The following is a 6,000-nucleotide window of genomic DNA, read 5'->3' as shown; positions in this document are numbered from 1 at the left end:
TCAAGAATTTCCTCCACTAGGAACGTTCATTACATACCATTCTTTAAATAAATTCAAGAGAAAAATTACATCAACATTAAGTACTTACAATATGACATGCAAAATATCCATCCTGTTAATTTTTCATAGGGCTATATTGTTCTTTGCTTTAATAATTGCATTTCTTCATTAACACATTAAGTTCACCCCATACATCATAACATTATTAAGATTTACATCATTATTCATCATCATTTGCAACTATGTAGAAATAACAATATCATCATCATCAATGCAACGGAACATAAAGGAACAATAGAATAAAATAATTCACACATAGAGACACCAGGATTGGTCAGAGACCGGGGCAAAACCCACTATGGGAAAAACCCTTTCAAATTCTTACAATAGAAGAAAAACATTCACACATAGAGACACCAGGATTGGTCAGAGACCGGGGCAAAACCCACTATGGGAAAAACCCTTTCAAATTCTTACAATAGAAGAAAAACATTCACACATAGAGACACCAGGATTGGTCAGAGACTAGGGAAAAACCCACTATGGGGAAAACCCTTTCAAAGTATTATTCTTAATAGATCATCATCAAACAATTCAGAAAAAGAGAGTACAATGATCCTTATCTTCATTCATGCAACTAACCAGCAAAAAAAATACAACATCAATGAAATGAACCCAACAATGTATATACTCAAAACCCTGATTCTGAAGTCTGTAATGAACTGTCAGTGTCTGCAGTTAGCAACCGAACTTTGTGGTCACTGAGCGAAATCTTCGGAATATTGAGATTTCAACTTTTAGTTCCTATTCGCACAGAGGAGGAGTTATGCGAGTGACTATGGTTGTCTCAGTTGCTCCCTTAAGCCTGGCAAGCGAGCGATTGGGGTCAAATATGGATTGCGAAAAACCTAACTCCTAGTCACATGCATAATGAGTTGTTTACGTGACAAGACGGCTCCAGTCACACACATGAGCCTCTGAGAGAGTGAATGTAGTCAGGATCCTTCTGTGGTGTGCCTGTGATTGTGGCCCAAAACCCTAGATCTGAAATGCGAGCTTCAAACCCTGCAATTTCACCTCAGAGTGAAGCTAATCCTCCGCAGATGAGCCTCAGACCTGTGCGAGCAAAAAATAAGATAGAAGAGTGTCTCATGATTGTGTCCAAATGAGGTAGATGTCGCTTGTGTTTATAGCCTTCCAGGGTGGTCCACTTTGCTTTAGGGCCGACCTTATCAAATATGCACATGTGGACTTTTCTTCATAAGTACACTTTCCCTTATACAATTTGAGTTATCTTTAGGTCGATTTTGGTCCTCTCGAAAAGAGGAATTCAATGCAATCATTATCTCCATAAAGGGAGTTGTCCAAAGTCGAATTTGACCATAGTTGCATATTTTTAACACTCCCTCTCAACTAGGGAGATTTCCACCTACCAATATCAAACCATCGATCATCATGTCATCCTGTCATCTTATCCCATCTAGTCTCAAGTATCTCATCATCTCGAATCATCAATGTTCATCTCAATTCATCTCTTGCTTATTCATTCTTATCTCTTGATTGTCCCTACTCATACGTTGGACATTCTCAAATCTAAAAGAAGAATAATTTTGACATCGGAGGGAGGGTCAATCTACCGCCCTCTGTCCATTGGGCTACTACCCGGAATCTCTACTAGTGGGCTACTACCTGGAATCTCTGCTAGCGAGCTACTACGTGGAATCTCTGTCAATGAGATACTACCTAAAAATATTGTTAGGGAGCCAGATCTACGACCCACATCATCATCGGACATCATATCATCAGGGAGCACGTCTCAACCTGGAACCACATCAAGGAGCACATATAAACCTGGAATCTCATGGTGGAGCTACTACAACAACCCCATATCAAGCAATAAGATATCCAAACACACAGGGGAGCACATATCAACCTTGGAATCACATCGAGGAGCTCAATCTCAACTCGAAACTGCATAGGGGAGAAACTCTCAACCCAATCCTATTTCCTACCAACCTTCCCATCAATGAATCTAAGAAGTCACGTGGTAAAGCACCTGCATCATAATTGACTTGGCTTGTACACCCCAAGTACACTCTCAACCTGTTGGCTAGACAAGGAGTGATATTTGTAACAAGCCCAACTTGTGGGTGTGATGCCAACTGGAGTATACTTGGCAAAGACCAAGATAGGGTGAAATACTACTCCAACCCTATAGGTAACAGATAGGGGTGATACCCTATTGTCTAGAGTTCCCTCAACCCCAAGATCCCTATATCTGAATTCATCACCTTGGGAACTCAAACAGGGGAGGAAGAGTTGGCTCAGTGTTCTTGATCAACAGTTCTCTCTATAGATCAACAACATATCATTGCACTCATATCTAGTAATAATCATGTTTCAATAGCATTTGTCTCTTGTTTATACATGACATCAAATAAAATATCATATTAGAACATAAACAATCATATATATATATATATATATATATATCACTGAAGGATACCATATTCATCCTCCCTCTTAAGGAGGTGCCAACCACAAGCCTCAACTTGTCTCATACAATAGCACTGTCACAATATATGAAGGTAACTCAGTCCCAACTATATGTGGGATTCGCTGCCAATCAGTTCCCACTTTTTGTCATCATAATGTATCCATGTCATATCCAGATCCCGCCCAAACAACTCTCCAAGGAGATTCTCATCCTGCCACATAGCTAGCCATGCTAGCAAAATCGTACTCAACCTCGGTCATGCTATGAACCTCTCATCCAAGATATCATGGAAAATCTCATACTAAGGCAACATCTGAATGTGCTCATCTCATCAATAACAATCTTAATCATTGTCAGTACATCCTAGTCGTCACATATCACGGGGGGAATATCTTAGACCAAAAAATTGATCATCCCATGAAAATATCTTGAAGGATGCTTAGTGGAAACTCTATGTGAATGAAGCGGCTCAATCATGAACTCATTTAGGTTCTATGCACATCATCTATATATATATATATATATATATATATATATATATATATACAGACGGGTGTTCAAAATGAAACATAAAAGCTTCAATCAACTGTTGGTTGCCAAGATGAGTTCAACAATATTTCTTCACAACATCATGAAATTCAATCGGAGTGTCTGAGGATTTGCATTTCCAAATAGATTCAACAATATAGATTATCTTTCCCCAACTTCAGAAGTTGATTCATCATGCCATGATTCATCATTTCGAGCTTCAGAAGCCATCTCCCTCTAACTTAGATCATTAAAGTCTCATTACCTGTCAATAATATATTATCAGTATCTAAAACCAAATCCAAAATCAAAGTCATACCTTGGAACACTTCTAAAGTAGAGGTTTGGATCAACATCATCCTAGCTTCACCAGAAAACTGTCAATGTGGACATATCAAGATCGAGGAGCTTGCTTCATATAGTGCTTTCTCCAAACTTAATAATTTTCCAAACCAACATGCTCAGAATCACAATATTGTACAATCAAATAAGCTAAGTCAACTTATTAAAATTTAGATGCCATATTAGAACCAATATCAAAATCATCACAATATCACAGTATCAGAATCTTTAGACCAAGTGACAATTAGAACTCTCATCAAGTCACAAATTTATCTATTTTCATGCCAACAAGCTCCCATTTGCGAAGCAATATCAAATCAAGTCATCCTCATGGTCATAATATAAGTCACTAAATGAAAATGCATATACCAAGGATAAGTCATGCAGGTTCCATCAATTTATCGAGATATTACTTCATACTAAATCACAATTGTCAATACTTCAACCAATGTGTTAAGAACAAGGAGGTCAATACAAAACCATTATCGAATACTAATATTAGTCAATGAAATTCACTATGCCCACATAACATTTTGATCAAGGCAAACCATCAGTCGTCAAATCAAATCATTAATCATCAGGTCAAATCCAAATTCGCTATCATAGTGAGATCTATAGTCCAAAACATATCTCAACGTCAAGTCAAAGTTCCAAATCATTATTGGAAATCATGTCAAAAACTCCAAACACTGCTCATATATATAAATAAGCCAAATCTAGTCAGAATTTTGCAGCACAAACCTCAATGGTTAAATCATAATGACATATGCATATCTCGGTCACCTGAAAAACACAAGTTCAGTTAACATATTCACATTATAGAAAGTCATTCAAACTTCCCTGTTCATAGAACTTAATGTTGTCTGCTTCATGTCTGTAGGACTGACTTCCTTCAGGTGAACATCTGATTTCATGTACAAAATTTCATTTTTGTGTCGTATAGGCATAGTTGCACCCATGGACCTTCCTTTATGCATTTGGGAGACAACCACATCCTTCAATATGTTATGCAAGCGAATGTGGTCGGATCTGCCCAGAACTATCTCAGTGCACGATTGCACCCTTGAGCTTGCTTTCGTGCGACTGGGAAGCTATAGTCGCACCTGTAGGCTTTCTTCCATGCAATTGAGGCTTAGATTAAGAGAAAACTCTCTCATCTCAGATCAAAACTTTGTTGCAAATCATCAATGTCATATATTTGTCTATTCAAGCCCATAAATCATACTTTAATAGTAGAGAGTATATAATGAAAATTTCAATAGGAAAATGGATCTTATGGAGAGGTTATCCCTCTGAATGGGAATCCACTTCAGTCACCTTCATTCATGCCATCAACCTGTCTATAATGTTGTCATGCATCAACAGATCTGTTAGATCATACAATCAGACTATATCAACATATTCATCATGGTCATATATGTTATCATCACCTACTTCATCACGACATCAATATGTCATCAAGGGTAACTTAGTGTCAAAGAGCTAATAGGAGTAGACTTCAAGAATCATGATCACATGCATTACTTCTTTGTCACATAATTCAATCCATCAACTCAGGGCATTCAATTTTATCATATGCCATAATTACTATACACATCAAAACATAACCATGATCAAAAAAATATCTTGAGTATTAGTCTCATAGTTATACTTCTATCATCATGGTTTCCTTGCATTTCACAAACAAATAGTGTCAAGTTACGATCTAATAGAATCAAGGTGTTAACCTTCTTTATGGGATCAAGATATCCAAAATGATAGATGCTACCTAAACATCAAGTATGCCACTATATCAAAGATCAACAAAGTAGCCTCATAAAATAAAGAAGTTCATTATGTAAGAAGGTAAGATACTCGTTCAATATTAAGTGCACCATTTCATCATAAGAACCATGAATCCAAATTACTTTCATATGCATGCATGAACCATTTGAGAAAGAGACATTCTCATCATACCTTAGGGCTTGCTAATATTACAGTTGAAACATAACATTGAAACAATATACCATGCATACCTTGTAGTATTCAAATACTTGTGCACCTTTTCATTTGACATAGGCAACTTGTAGCACTTAGTCATCTTTTCATCAGGTGCCTCTTTACCTTTTCTAGCTCTAGCTTTTCTTTCCTGCATCTCAAATGATCCTCAAGAAGGATCCTCTTATTACATCTCATTAAGGAGGTTAGAAACATCCAAATACTCAAATATACATGCAAGAAGTATAAGTAATGATAAAAAAATTAAGAAGATCTATAATTCTAGACAAAAGTAAAGACATAAAGGAGCATCAGAAGTCAATAAATACTTATCTTCAATGAGAGGTGATGTTTTCCTTCAAGAGCCATCACTATCCCTTTTCCTCATAACAATGTTGCATTCAATCAACTTTATCAACAATCAGGCTTACTAGAGACTATCCCATATAGGGCTTCATCAAATCTATCACAAGTGCTTGAGCATCTTCACATTGACCATGCAAGGTTTCATATCTCAAATCTTTGCCATAAACCAAGGTTTCTCTCAAAACCTAACCTCATAATATACGTCAATCCGTAATACACAAATTGCCTAAGGTTTTCTTCAAACCCTATAATTATTTTAGGTCTCCTACAGCTTCTCTTACTTCCATCAA

Source organism: Pinus tabuliformis, chromosome 8 (genome assembly GCF_031772625.1).
Source record: "Pinus tabuliformis cultivar Carrire ecotype Pingquan chromosome 8, CPIR1, whole genome shotgun sequence".
In the NCBI taxonomy this organism is placed as follows: Eukaryota; Viridiplantae; Streptophyta; class Pinopsida; order Pinales; family Pinaceae; genus Pinus; species Pinus tabuliformis.
Note: the sequence above shows the minus strand (reverse complement) of the source record.